Here is a 15,722-nt window from a genome sequence, read left to right as displayed (position 1 = left end):
TCCCTTTCTCCCCTACAGAGGGACTAGTAACCCCTCTCTCTCCCCATAGAGGAACTAGTAAACCCTCTCTCTCCCCTACAGAGGGGCTAGTAACCCCTCTCTCTCCCCTACAGAGGGATGAGTAACCACTCTCTCTCCCCATAGAGGTACTAGTAACCCCTCTCTCTCCCCTACAGAGGAACTAGTAACCCCTCTCTCTCCCCTTACAGAGGGACTAGAACCCCCTTTCTCCCCTACAGAGGGACTAGAATCCCCTTTCTCCCCTACAGAGGGACTAGTAACCCCTCTCTCTCCCCATAGAGGGACTAGTAACCCCTCTCTCTCCACTACAGAGGGACTAGAACCCCCTTTCACCCCTACAGAGGGACTAGTAACCCCTCGCTCTCCCCATAGAGTGACTAGTAACCCCTCTCTCTCCCCATAGAGGGACTAGTAACCCCTCTCTCTCCCCTACAGAGGGACTAGAACCCCCTTTCACCCCTACAGAGGGACTAGTAACCCCTCTCTCTCCCCATAGAGTGACTAGTAACCCCTCTCTCTCCCCATAGAGGGACTAGTAACCCCTCTCTCTCCCCTACAGAGGGACTAGTAACCCCTCTCTCTCCCCATAGAGTGACTAGTAACCCCTCTCTCTCCCCATAGAGGGACAAGTAACCCCTCTCTCTCCCCTACAGAAGGACTAGTAACTCCTTTTTCTCCCCATAGATGGACTAGTAACCCCTCTCTCTCCCATACAGAGGGACTATTAACCCCTCTCTCTCCCCTACAGGGGGATTAGAACCCCCTTTCTCCTCTACAGAGGGACTAGAACTCCCTTTCTCCCCTACAGAGGGACGAGTAACCACTCTCTCTCCCCATAGAGGGACTAGTAACCCCTCTCTCTCCCATACAGAGGAACTAGTAACCCCTCTCTCTCCCCTTACAGAGGGACTAGAACCCCCTTTCTCCCCTACAGAGGGACTAGAACCCCCTTTCTCCCCTACAGAGGGAGTAGTAACCCCTCTCTCTCTCCATAGAGGGACTAGTAACCCCTCTCTCTCCCCTACAGAGGGACTAGAACCCCCTTTCTCCCCTACAGAAGGACTAGTAACTCCTTTTCTCCCCATAGACGGACTAGTAACCCCTCCCTCTCCCATACAGAGGGACTAGTAACCCCTCTCTCTCCCCTACAGAGGGACTAGTAACCCCTCTCTCTCCCCTACAGAGGGACTAGTACCCCCTTTCACCCCTACAGAGGGACACGTAACCCCTCTCTCTCCCCATAGAGTGACTAGTAACCCCTCTCTCTCCCCATAGAGGGACTAGTAACCCCTCTCTCTCCCCTACAGAGGGACTAGAACCCTCTTTCTCCCATACAGAGGGACTATTAACTCCTCTTTCTCCCCATAGATGGACTAGTAACCCCTCTCTCTCCCCTACAGAGGGACTTATAACCCCCCTTCTCCCCTACAGAGGGACTAGTAACCCCTCTCTCTCCCCTACAGAGGGACTAGAACCCCCTTTCTCCCCTACAGAGGGACTAGTAACCCCTCTCTCTCCCCATAGAGGGACTAGTAACCCCTCTCTCCCCTACAGAGGGACTAGTAACCCCTCTCTCTCCCCTACAGAGGGATTAGTAACCCCTCTCTCTCCCCTACATAGGGTCTAGAACCCCCTTTCTCCCCTACAGAGGGACTAGAACCCCCTTTCTCTCCTACAGAGGGAGTAGTAACCCCTCTCTCTCCCCACAGAGGGACTAGTAACCCCTCTCTCTCCCCATAGAGTGACTAGTAACCCCTCTCTCTCCCCATAGAGGGACTAGTAACCCCTCTCTCTCCCCTACAGAGGGACTGGTACCCCCTTTCACCCCTACAGAGGGACACGTAACCCCTCTCTCTCCCCATAGAGTGACTAGTAACCCCTCTCTCTCCCCATAGAGGGACTAGTAACCCCTCTCTCTCCCCTACAGAGGGACTAGAACCCTCTTTCTCCCCATAGAGGGACTAGTAACCCCTCTCTCTCCCCTACAGAGGGACTTATAACCCCTCTCTCTCCCCTACAGAGGGACTAGAACCCCCTTTCTCCCCTACAGAGGGACTAGTAACCCCTCTCTCTCCCCTACAGAGGGACTAGTAAATCCTCTCTCTCCCCTACAGAGGGACTAGAACCCCCTTTCTCCCCTACAGAGGGACTAGAACCCCCTTTCTCCCCTACAGAGGGACTATTAACCCCTCTCTCTCCCCATAGAGGGACTAGTAACCCCTCTCTCTCCCTACAGAGGGACTAGTAACCCCCCTTCTCCCCTACAGAGGGACTAGTAACCCCTCTCTCTCCCCTACAGAGGGACTAGAACCCCCTTTCTCCCCTACAGAGGGACTAGTAACCCCTCTCTCTCCCCATAGAGGGACTAGTAACCCCTCTCTCCCCTACAGAGGGACTAGTAACCCCTCTCTCTTCCCTACAGAGGGATTAGTAACCCCTCTCTCTCCCCTACATAGGGTCTAGAACCCCCTTTCTCCCCTACAGAGGGACTAGAACTCCCTTTCTCCCCTACAGAGGGACTAGTAACCCCTCTCTCTCCCCATAGAGGAACTAGTAAACCCTCTCTCTCCCCTACAGATGGACTAGTAACCCCTCTCTCTCCCCTGCAGAGGGACTAGAACCCCCTTTCTCCCCTACAGAGGGACTAGTAACCCCTCTCTCTCCCCATAGACGGACTAGTAACCCCTCTCTATCCCCATAGAGGGACTAGTAACCCCTCTCTCTCCCCTACAGAGGGACTAGAACCCCCTTTCTCCCCTACAGAGGGACTATTAACCCCTCTCTCTCCCCTGCAGAGGGTCTAGAACCCCCTTTTTCCCCTACAGAGGGACTAGAACTCCCTTTCTCCCCTACAGAGGGACTAGTAACCCCTCTCTCTCCCCATAGAGGAACTAGTAAACCCTCTCTCTCCCCTACAGAGGGGCTAGTAACCCCTCTCTCTCCCCTACAGAGGGACTTGAACCCCCTTTCTCCCCTGCAGAGGGACTCGTAACCCCTCTCTCTCCCCTACAGAGGGACTAGTAACCCCTCTCTCTCCCCTACAGAGGGACTAGAACTCCCTTTCTCCCCTACAGAGGGACTCGTAACCACTCTCTCTCCCCATAGAGGTACTAGTAACCCCTCTCTCTCCCCTACAGAGGAACTAGTAACCCCTCTCTCCCCTTACAGAGGGACTAGAACCCCCTTTCTCCCCTACAGAGGGACTAGAATCCCCTTTCTCCCCTACAGAGGGACTAGTAAACCCTCTCTCTCCCCATAGAGGGACTATTAACCCCTCTCTCTCCACTACAGAGGGACTAGAACCCCCTTTCACCCCTACAGAGGGACTAGTAACCCCTCGCTCTCCCCATAGAGTGACTAGTAACCCCTCTCTCTCCCCATAGAGGGACTAGTAACCCCTCTCTCTCCCCTACAGAGGGACTAGAACCCCCTTTCACCCCTACAGAGGGACTAGTAACCCCTCTCTCTCCCCTACAGGGGGACTAGAACCCCCTTTCTCCTCTACAGAGGGACTAGAACTCCCTTTCTCCCCTACAGAGGGACTAGTAACCCCTCTCTCTCCCATACAGAGGAACTAGTAACCCCTCTCTCTCCCCTGCAGAGGGACTAGAACCCCCTTTCTCCCCTACAGAGGGAGTAGTAACCCCTCTCTCTCTCCATAGAGGGACTAGTAACCCCTCTCTCTCCCCTACAGAGGGACTAGAACCCCCTTTCTCCCCTACAGAAGGACTAGTAACTCCTTTTCTCCCCATAGACGGACTAGTAACCCCTCCCTCTCCCATACAGAGGGACTAGTAACCCCTCTCTCTCCCCTACAGAGGGACCAGAACTCCCTTTCTCCCCTACAGAGGGACGAGTAACCACTCTCTCTCCCCATAGAGGGACTACTAACCCCTCTCTCTCCCATACAGAGGAACTAGTAACCCCTCTATCTCCCCTTACAGAGGGACTAGAACCCACTTTCTCCCCTACAGAGGGACTAGAACCCCCTTTCTCCCCTACAGAGGGACTAGTAACCCCTCTCTCTCCCCATAGAGGGACTAGTTACCCCTCTCTCTCCCCTACAGAGGGACTAGAACCCCTCTCTCTCCCCTACAGAGGGACTAGTAACCCCTCTCTCTCCTCTACAGAGGGACTAGAACCCCCTTTCTCCTCTACAGAGGGACTAGAACTCCCTTTCTCCCCTACAGAGGGACGAGTAACCACTCTCTCTCCCCGTAGAGGGACTAGTAACCCCTCTCTCTCCCATACAGAGGAACTAGTAACCCCTCTCTCTCCCCTTACAGAGGGACTAGAACCCCCTTTCTCCCCCACAGAGGGACAAGTAACCCCTCTCTCTCCCCATGGAGGGACTAGTAACCCCTCTCTCTCCCCTACAGAGGGACTAGAACCCCCTTTCACCCCTACAGAGGGACTAGTAACCCCTCTCTCTCCCCATAGAGTGACTAGTAACCCCTCTCTCTCCCCATAGAGGGACTAGTAACCCCTCTCTCTCCCCTACAGAGGGACTAGAACCCCCTTTCACCCCTACAGGGGGACAAGTAACCCCTCTCTCTCCCCATAGAGGGACTAGTAACCCCTCTCTCTCCCCTACAGAGGGACTAGAACCCCCTTTCACCCCTACAGAGGGACTAGTAACCCCTCTCTCTCCCCTACAGGGGGACTAGAACCCCCTTTCTCCTCTACAGAGGGACTAGAACTCCCTTTCTCCCCTACAGAGGGACTAGTAACCCCTCTCTCTCCCATACAGAGGAACTAGTAACCCCTCTCTCTCCCCTTACAGAGGGACTAGAACCCCCTTTCTCCCCTACAGAGGGACTAGAACCCCCTTTCTCCCCTACAGAGGGAGTAGTAACCCCTCTCTCTCTCCATAGAGGGACTAGTAACCCCTCTCTCTCCCCTACAGAGGGACCAGAACCCCCTTTCTCCCCTACAGAGGGACTAGTAACCCCTCTCTCTCCCCTACAGAGGGACTAGTAAATCCTCTCTCTCCCCTACAGAGGGACTAGAACCCCCTTTCTCCCCTACAGAGGGACTAGAACCCCCTTTCTCCCCTACAGAGGGACTATTAACCCCTCTCTCTCCCCATAGAGGGACTAGTAACCCCTCTCTCCCCTACAGAGGGACTAGTAACCCCTCTCTCTCCCCTACAGAGGGATTAGTAACCCCTCTCTCTCCCCTACATAGGGTCTAGAACCCCCTTTCTCCCCTACAGAGGGACTAGAACTCCCTTTCTCCCCTACAGAGGGACTAGTAACCCCTCTCTCTCCCCATAGAGGAACTAGTAAACCCTCTCTCTCCCCTACAGATGGACTAGTAACCCCTCTCTCTCCCCTACAGAGGGACTAGAACCCCCTTTCTCCCCTACAGAGGGACTAGTAACCCCTCTCTCTCCCCATAGACGGACTAGTAATCCGTCTCTATCCCCATAGAGGGACTAGTAACCCCTCTCTCTCCCCTACAGAGGGACTAGAACCCCCTTTCTCCCCTACAGAGGGACTATTAACCCCTCTCTCTCCCCTGCAGAGGGCCTAGAACCCCCTTTTTCCCCTACAGAGGGACTAGAACTCCCTTTCTCCCCTACAGAGGGACTAGTAACCCCTCTCTCTCCCCATAGAGGAACTAGTAAACCCTCTCTCTCCCCTACAGAGGGGCTAGTAACCCCTCTCTCTCCCCTACAGAGGGATGAGTAACCACTCTCTCTCCCCATAGAGGTACTAGTAACCCCTCTCTCTCCCCTACAGAGGAACTAGTAACCCCTCTCTCTCCCCTTACAGAGGGACTAGAACCCCCTTTCTCCCCTACAGAGGGACTAGAATCCCCTTTCTCCCCTACAGAGGGACTAGTAACCCCTCTCTCTCCCCATAGAGGGACTAGTAACCCCTCTCTCTCCACTACAGAGGGACTAGAACCCCCTTTCACCCCTACAGAGGGACTAGTAACCCCTCGCTCTCCCCATAGAGTGACTAGTAACCCCTCTCTCTCCCCATAGAGGGACTAGTAACCCCTCTCTCTCCCCTACAGAGGGACTAGAACCCCCTTTCACCCCTACAGAGGGACTAGTAACCCCTCTCTCTCCCCATAGAGTGACTAGTAACCCCTCTCTCTCCCCATAGAGGGACTAGTAACCCCTCTCTCTCCCCTACAGAGGGACTAGTAACCCCTCTCTCTCCCCATAGAGTGACTAGTAACCCCTCTCTCTCCCCATAGAGGGACAAGTAACCCCTCTCTCTCCCCTACAGAAGGACTAGTAACTCCTTTTTCTCCCCATAGATGGACTAGTAACCCCTCTCTCTCCCATACAGAGGGACTATTAACCCCTCTCTCTCCCCTACAGGGGGACTAGAACCCCCTTTCTCCTCTACAGAGGGACTAGAACTCCCTTTCTCCCCTACAGAGGGACGAGTAACCACTCTCTCTCCCCATAGAGGGACTAGTAACCCCTCTCTCTCCCATACAGAGGAACTAGTAACCCCTCTCTCTCCCCTTACAGAGGGACTAGAACCCCCTTTCTCCCCTACAGAGGGACTAGAACCCCCTTTCTCCCCTACAGAGGGAGTAGTAACCCCTCTCTCTCTCCATAGAGGGACTAGTAACCCCTCTCTCTCCCCTACAGAGGGACTAGAACCCCCTTTCTCCCCTACAGAAGGACTAGTAACTCCTTTTCTCCCCATAGACGGACTAGTAACCCCTCCCTCTCCCATACAGAGGGACTAGTAACCCCTCTCTCTCCCCTACAGAGGGACTAGTAACCCCTCTCTCTCCCCTACAGAGGGACTAGTACCCCCTTTCACCCCTACAGAGGGACACGTAACCCCTCTCTCTCCCCATAGAGTGAATAGTAACCCCTCTCTCTCCCCATAGAGGGACTAGTAACCCCTCTCTCTCCCCTACAGAGGGACTAGAACCCTCTTTCTCCCATACAGAGGGACTATTAACTCCTCTTTCTCCCCATAGATGGACTAGTAACCCCTCTCTCTCCCCTACAGAGGGACTTATAACCCCCCTTCTCCCCTACAGAGGGACTAGTAACCCCTCTCTCTCCCCTACAGAGGGACTAGAACCCCCTTTCTCCCCTACAGAGGGACTAGTAACCCCTCTCTCTCCCCATAGAGGGACTAGTAACCCCTCTCTCCCCTACAGAGGGACTAGTAACCCCTCTCTCTCCCCTACAGAGGGATTAGTAACCCCTCTCTCTCCCCTACATAGGGTCTAGAACCCCCTTTCTCCCCTACAGAGGGACTAGAACCCCCTTTCTCTCCTACAGAGGGAGTAGTAACCCCTCTCTCTCCCCACAGAGGGACTAGTAACCCCTCTCTCTCCCCATAGAGTGACTAGTAACCCCTCTCTCTCCCCATAGAGGGACTAGTAACCCCTCTCTCTCCCCTACAGAGGGACTGGTACCCCCTTTCACCCCTACAGAGGGACACATAACCCCTCTCTCTCCCCATAGAGTGACTAGTAACCCCTCTCTCTCCCCATAGAGGGACTAGTAACCCCTCTCTCTCCCCTACAGAGGGACTAGAACCCTCTTTCTCCCCATAGAGGGACTAGTAACCCCTCTCTCTCCCCTACAGAGGGACTTATAACCCCTCTCTCTCCCCTACAGAGGGACTAGAACCCCCTTTCTCCCCTACAGAGGGACTAGTAACCCCTCTCTCTCCCCTACAGAGGGACTAGTAAATCCTCTCTCTCCCCTACAGAGGGACTAGAACCCCCTTTCTCCCCTACAGAGGGACTAGAACCCCCTTTCTCCCCTACAGAGGGACTATTAACCCCTCTCTCTCCCCATAGAGGGACTAGTAACCCCTCTCTCTCCCTACAGAGGGACTAGTAACCCCCCTTCTCCCCTACAGAGGGACTAGTAACCCCTCTCTCTCCCCTACAGAGGGACTAGAACCCCCTTTCTCCCCTACAGAGGGACTAGTAACCCCTCTCTCTCCCCATAGAGGGACTAGTAACCCCTCTCTCCCCTACAGAGGGACTAGTAACCCCTCTCTCTTCCCTACAGAGGGATTAGTAACCCCTCTCTCTCCCCTACATAGGGTCTAGAACCCCCTTTCTCCCCTACAGAGGGACTAGAACTCCCTTTCTCCCCTACAGAGGGACTAGTAACCCCTCTCTCTCCCCATAGAGGAACTAGTAAACCCTCTCTCTCCCCTACAGATGGACTAGTAACCCCTCTCTCTCCCCTGCAGAGGGACTAGAACCCCCTTTCTCCCCTACAGAGGGACTAGTAACCCCTCTCTCTCCCCATAGACGGACTAGTAACCCCTCTCTATCCCCATAGAGGGACTAGTAACCCCTCTCTCTCCCCTACAGAGGGACTAGAACCCCCTTTCTCCCCTACAGAGGGACTATTAACCCCTCTCTCTCCCCTGCAGAGGGTCTAGAACCCCCTTTTTCCCCTACAGAGGGACTAGAACTCCCTTTCTCCCCTACAGAGGGACTAGTAACCCCTCTCTCTCCCCATAGAGGAACTAGTAAACCCTCTCTCTCCCCTACAGAGGGGCTAGTAACCCCTCTCTCTCCCCTACAGAGGGACTTGAACCCCCTTTCTCCCCTGCAGAGGGACTCGTAACCCCTCTCTCTCCCCTACAGAGGGACTAGTAACCCCTCTCTCTCCCCTACAGAGGGACTAGAACTCCCTTTCTCCCCTACAGAGGGATGAGTAACCACTCTCTCTCCCCATAGAGGTACTAGTAACCCCTCTCTCTCCCCTACAGAGGAACTAGTAACCCCTCTCTCCCCTTACAGAGGGACTAGAACCCCCTTTCTCCCCTACAGAGGGACTAGAATCCCCTTTCTCCCCTACAGAGGGACTAGTAAACCCTCTCTCTCCCCATAGAGGGACTATTAACCCCTCTCTCTCCACTACAGAGGGACTAGAACCCCCTTTCACCCCTACAGAGGGACTAGTAACCCCTCGCTCTCCCCATAGAGTGACTAGTAACCCCTCTCTCTCCCCATAGAGGGACTAGTAACCCCTCTCTCTCCCCTACAGAGGGACTAGAACCCCCTTTCACCCCTACAGAGGGACTAGTAACCCCTCTCTCTCCCCTACAGGGGGACTAGAACCCCCTTTCTCCTCTACAGAGGGACTAGAACTCCCTTTCTCCCCTACAGAGGGACTAGTAACCCCTCTCTCTCCCATACAGAGGAACTAGTAACCCCTCTCTCTCCCCTGCAGAGGGACTAGAACCCCCTTTCTCCCCTACAGAGGGAGTAGTAACCCCTCTCTCTCTCCATAGAGGGACTAGTAACCCCTCTCTCTCCCCTACAGAGGGACTAGAACCCCCTTTCTCCCCTACAGAAGGACTAGTAACTCCTTTTCTCCCCATAGACGGACTAGTAACCCCTCCCTCTCCCATACAGAGGGACTAGTAACCCCTCTCTCTCCCCTACAGAGGGACCAGAACTCCCTTTCTCCCCTACAGAGGGACGAGTAACCACTCTCTCTCCCCATAGAGGGACTACTAAGCCCTCTCTCTCCCATACAGAGGAACTAGTAACCCCTCTATCTCCCCTTACAGAGGGACTAGAACCCACTTTCTCCCCTACAGAGGGACTAGAACCCCCTTTCTCCCCTACAGAGGGACTAGTAACCCCTCTCTCTCCCCATAGAGGGACTAGTTACCCCTCTCTCTCCCCTACAGAGGGACTAGAACCCCTCTCTCTCCCCTACAGAGGGACTAGTAACCCCTCTCTCTCCTCTACAGAGGGACTAGAACCCCCTTTCTCCTCTACAGAGGGACTAGAACTCCCTTTCTCCCCTACAGAGGGAAGAGTAACCACTCTCTCTCCCCGTAGAGGGACTAGTAACCCCTCTCTCTCCCATACAGAGGAACTAGTAACCCCTCTCTCTCCCCTTACAGAGGGACTAGAACCCCCTTTCTCCCCCACAGAGGGACAAGTAACCCCTCTCTCTCCCCATGGAGGGACTAGTAACCCCTCTCTCTCCCCTACAGAGGGACTAGAACCCCCTTTCACCCCTACAGAGGGACTAGTAACCCCTCTCTCTCCCCATAGAGTGACTAGTAACCCCTCTCTCTCCCCATAGAGGGACTAGTAACCCCTCTCTCTCCCCTACAGAGGGACTAGAACCCCCTTTCACCCCTACAGGGGGACAAGTAACCCCTCTCTCTCCCCATAGAGGGACTAGTAACCCCTCTCTCTCCCCTACAGAGGGACTAGAACCCCCTTTCACCCCTACAGAGGGACTAGTAACCCCTCTCTCTCCCCTACAGGGGGACTAGAACCCCCTTTCTCCTCTACAGAGGGACTAGAACTCCCTTTCTCCCCTACAGAGGGACTAGTAACCCCTCTCTCTCCCATACAGAGGAACTAGTAACCCCTCTCTCTCCCCTTACAGAGGGACTAGAACCCCCTTTCTCCCCTACAGAGGGACTAGAACCCCCTTTCTCCCCTACAGAGGGAGTAGTAACCCCTCTCTCTCTCCATAGAGGGACTAGTAACCCCTCTCTCTCCCCTACAGAGGGACTAGAACCCCCTTTCTCCCCTACAGAAGGACTAGTAACTCCTTTTCTCCCCATAGACGGACTAGTAACCCCTCCCTCTCCCATACAGAGGGACTAGTAACCCCTCTCTCTCCCCTACAGAGGGACCAGAACTCCCTTTCTCCCCTACAGAGGGACGAGTAACCACTCTCTCTCCCCATAGAGGGACTACTAACCCCTCTCTCTCCCATACAGAGGAACTAGTAACCCCTCTATCTCCCCTTACAGAGGGACTAGAACCCACTTTCTCCCCTACAGAGGGACTAGAACCCCCTTTCTCCCCTACAGAGGGACTAGTAACCCCTCTCTCTCCCCATAGAGGGACTAGTTACCCCTCTCTCTCCCCTACAGAGGGACTAGAACCCCTCTCTCTCCCCTACAGAGGGACTAGTAACCCCTCTCTCTCCTCTACAGAGGGACTAGAACCCCCTTTCTCCTCTACAGAGGGACTAGAACTCCCTTTCTCCCCTACAGAGGGACGAGTAACCACTCTCTCTCCCCGTAGAGGGACTAGTAACCCCTCTCTCTCCCATACAGAGGAACTAGTAACCCCTCTCTCTCCCCTTACAGAGGGACTAGAACCCCCTTTCTCCCCTACAGAGGGACTAGTAACCCCTCTCTCTCCCCATAGAGTGACTAGTAACCCCTCTCTCTCCCCATAGAGGGACTAGTAACCCCTCTCTCTCCCCTACAGAGGGACTAGAACCCCCTTTCACCCCTACAGAGGGACTAGTAACCCCTCTCTCTCCCCATAGAGTGACTAGTAACCCCTCTCTCTCCCCATAGAGGGACTAGTAACCCCTCTCTCTCCCCTACAGAGGGACTAGAACCCCCTTTCACCCCTACAGGGGGACAAGTAACCCCTCTCTCTCCCCATAGAGGGACTAGTAACCCCTCTCTCTCCCCATAGAGGGACTAGTAACCCCTCTCTCTCCCCTACAGAGGGACTAGAACCCCATCTCTCCCCTACAGAGGGACTATTAACTCCTCTTTCTTCCCATAGATGGACAAGTAACCCCTCTCTCTCCCCTACAGAGGGACTTGTAACCCCTCTCTCTCCCCTACAGAGGGACTAGAACCCCCTTTCTCCCCTACAGAGGGACTAGTAACCCCTCTCTCTCCCCTACAGAGGGACTAGTAAATCCTCTCTCTCCCCTACAGAGAGATTAGAACCCCCTTTCTCCCCTACAGAGGGACTATTAACCCCTCTCTCTCCCCTGCAGAGGGTCTAGAACCCCCTTTTTCCCATACAGAGGGACTAGAACTCCCTTTCTCCCCTAGAGAGGGACTAGTAACCCCTCTCTCTCCCCATAGAGGGACTAGTAACCCCTCTCTCTCCCCATAGAGGGACTAGTAACCACTCTCTCTCCCCATAGAGGTACTAGTAACCCCTCTCTCTCCCCTACAGAGGAACTAGTAACCCCTCTCTCTCCCCTTACAGAGGGACTAGAACCCCCTTTCTCCCCTACAGAGGGACTAGAATCCCCTTTCTCCCCTACAGAGGGACTAGTAACCCCTCTCTCTCCCCATAGAGGGACTAGTAACCCCTCTCTCTCCACTACAGAGGGACTAGAACCCCCTTTCACCCCTACAGAGGGACTAGTAACCCCTCGCTCTCCCCATAGAGTGACTAGTAACCCCTCTCTCTCCCCATAGAGGGACTAGTAACCCCTCTCTCTCCCCTACAGAGGGACTAGAACCCCCTTTCACCCCTACAGAGGGACTAGTAACCCCTCTCTCTCACCATACAGTGACTAGTAACCCCTCTCTCTCCCCATAGAGGGACTAGTAACCCCTCTCTCTCCCCTACAGAGGGACTAGTAACCCCTCTCTCTCCCCATAGAGTGACTAGTAACCCCTCTCTCTCCCCATAGAGGGACAAGTAACCCCTCTCTCTCCCCTACAGAAGGACTAGTAACTCCTTTTTCTCCCCATAGATGGACTAGTAACCCCTCTCTCTCCCATACAGAGGGACTAGTAACCCCTCTCTCTCCCCTACAGGGGGACTAGAACCCCCTTTCTCCTCTACAGAGGGACTAGAACTCCCTTTCTCCCCTACAGAGGGACGAGTAACCACTCTCTCTCCCCATAGAGGGACTAGTAACCCCTCTCTCTCCCATACAGAGGAACTAGTAACCCCTCTCTCTCCCCTTACAGAGGGACTAGAACCCCCTTTCTCCCCTACAGAGGGACTAGAACCCCCTTTCTCCCCTACAGAGGGAGTAGTAACCCCTCTCTCTCTCCATAGAGGGACTAGTAACCCCTCTCTCTCCCCTACAGAGGGACTAGAACCCCCTTTCTCCCCTACAGAAGGACTAGTAACTCCTTTTCTCCCTATAGACGGACTAGTAACCCCTCCCTCTCCCATACAGAGGGACTAGTAACCCCTCTCTCTCCCCTACAGAGGGACTACAACCCCCTTTCTCCTCTACAGAGGGACCAGAACTCCCTTTCTCCCCTACAGAGGGACGAGTAACCACTCTCTCTCCCCATAGAGGGACTACTAACCCCTCTCTCTCCCATACAGAGGAACTAGTAACCCCTCTATCTCCCCTTACAGAGGGACTAGAACCCCCTTTCTCCCCTACAGAGGGAATAGAACCCCCTTTCTCCCCTACAGAGGGACTAGTAACCCCTCTCTCTCCCCATAGAGGGACTAGTTACCCCTCTCTCTCCCCTACAGAGGGACTAGAACCCCTCTCTCTCCCCTACAGAGGGACTAGTAACCCCTCTCTCTCCCATACAGAGGAACTAGTAACCCCTCTCTCTCCCCTTACAGAGGGACTAGAACCCCATTTCACCCCTAGAGAGGGACTAGTAACCCCTCTCTCTCCCCATAGAGTGACTAGTAACCCCTCTCTCTCCCCATAGAGGGACTAGTAACCCCTCTCTCTCCCCTACAGAGGGACTAGAACCCCCTTTCACCCCTACAGGGGGACAAGTAACCCCTCTCTCTCCCCATAGAGGGACAAGTAACCCCTCTCTCTCCCCATAGAGGGACTAGTAACCCCTCTCTCTCCCCTACATAGGGACTAGAACCCCCTCTCTCCCCTACAGAGGGACTATTAACTCCTCTTTCTTCCCATAGATGGACAAGTAACCCCTCTCTCTCCCCTACAGAGGGACTTGTAACCCCTCTCTCTCCCCTACAGAGGGACTAGAACCCCCTTTCTCCCCTACAGAGGGACTAGTAACCCCTCTCTCTCCCCTGCAGAGGGACTAGTAAATCCTCTCTCTCCCCTACAGAGGGATTAGAACCCCCTTTCTCCCCTACAGAGGGACTATTAACCCCTCTCTCTCCCCTGCAGAGGGTCTAGAACCCCCTTTTTCCCATACAGAGGGACTAGAACTCCCTTTCTCCCCTAGAGAGGGACTAGTAACCCCTCTCTCTCCCCATAGAGGGACTAGTAACCCCTCTCTCTCCCCATAGAGGGACTACTAACCCCTCTCTCTCCCATACAGAGGAACTAGTAACCCCTCTATCTCCCCTTACAGAGGGACTAGAACCCCCTTTCTCCCCTACAGAGGGACTAGAACCCCCTTTCTCCTCTACAGAGGGACCAGAACTCCCTTTCTCCCCTACAGAGGGACGAGTAACCACTCTCTCTCCCCATAGAGGGACTACTAACCCCTCTCTCTCCCATACAGAGGAACTAGTAATCCCCTCTATCTCCCCTTACAGAGGGACTAGAACCCCCTTTCTCCCCTACAGAGGGACTAGAACCCCCTTTCTCCCCTACAGAGGGACTAGTAACCCCTCTCTCTCCCCATAGAGGGACTAGTTACCCCTCTCTCTCCCCTACAGAGGGACTAGAACCCCTCTCTCTCCCCTACAGAGGGACTAGTAACCCCTCTCTCTCCCATACAGAGGAACAAGTAACCCCTCTCTCTCCCCTTACAGAGGGACTAGAACCCCCTTTCTCCCCTACAGAGGGACAAGTAACCCCTCTCTCTCCCCATAGAGGGACTAGTAACCCCTCTCTCTCCCCTACAGAGGGACTAGAACCCCCTTTCACCCCTAGAGAGGGACTAGTAACCCCTCTCTCTCCCCATAGAGTGACTAGTAACCCCTCTCTCTCCCCATAGAGGGACTAGTAACCCCTCTCTCTCCCCTACAGAGGGACTAGAACCCCCTTTCACCCCTACAGGGGGACAAGTAACCCCTCTCTCTCCCCATAGAGGGACAAGTAACCCCTCTCTCTCCCCATAGAGGGACTAGTAACCCCTCTCTCTCCCCTACAGAGGGACTAGAACCCCCTCTCTCCCCTACAGAGGGACTATTAACTCCTCTTTCTTCCCATAGATGGACAAGTAACCCCTCTCTCTCCCCTACAGAGGGACTTGTAACCCCTCTCTCTCCCCTACAGAGGGACTAGAACCCCCTTTCTCCCCTACAGAGGGACTAGTAACCCCTCTCTCTCCCCTACAGAGGGACTAGTAAATCCTCTCTCTCCCCTACAGAGGGATTAGAACCCCCTTTCTCCCCTACAGAGGGACTATTAACCCCTCTCTCTCCCCTGCAGAGGGTCTAGAACCCCCTTTTTCCCATACAGAGGGACTAGAACTCCCTTTCTCCCCTAGAGAGGGACTAGTAACCCCTCTCTCTCCCCATAGAGGGACTAGTAACCCCTCTCTCTCCCCATAGAGGGACTAGTAACCCCTCTCTCTCCCCATAGAGGGACTAGTAACCCCTCTATCTCCCCTTACAGGGGGACTAGAACCCCCTTTCTCCTCTACAGAGGGACTAGAACTCCCTTTCTCCCCTACAGAGGGACGAGTAACCACTCTCTCTCCCCATAGAGGGACTAGTAACCCCTCTCTCTCCCCTACAGAGGAACTAGTAACCCCTCTCTCTCCCCTTACAGAGGGACTAGAACCCCCTTTCTCCCCTACAGAGGGACTAGAATCCCCTTTCTCCCCTATAAAGGGGCTAGTAACCCCTCTCTCTCCCCATAGAGGGACTAGTAACCCCTCTCTCTCCCCTACAGAGGGACTAGAACCCCCTTTCACCCCTACAGAGGGACTAGTAACCCCTCGCTCTCCCCATAGAGTGACTAGTAACCCCTCTCTCTCCCCATAGAGGGACTAGTAACCCCTCTCTCTCCCCTACAGAGGGACTAGAACCCCCTTTCACCCCTACAAAAGGACTAGTAAACCCCTCTCTCTCCCCATAGAATGACTAGT

Source organism: Oncorhynchus mykiss, chromosome 11, assembly GCF_013265735.2.
Source record: "Oncorhynchus mykiss isolate Arlee chromosome 11, USDA_OmykA_1.1, whole genome shotgun sequence".
In the NCBI taxonomy this organism is placed as follows: Eukaryota; Metazoa; Chordata; class Actinopteri; order Salmoniformes; family Salmonidae; genus Oncorhynchus; species Oncorhynchus mykiss.
This window is presented reverse-complemented; position numbering follows the sequence as displayed.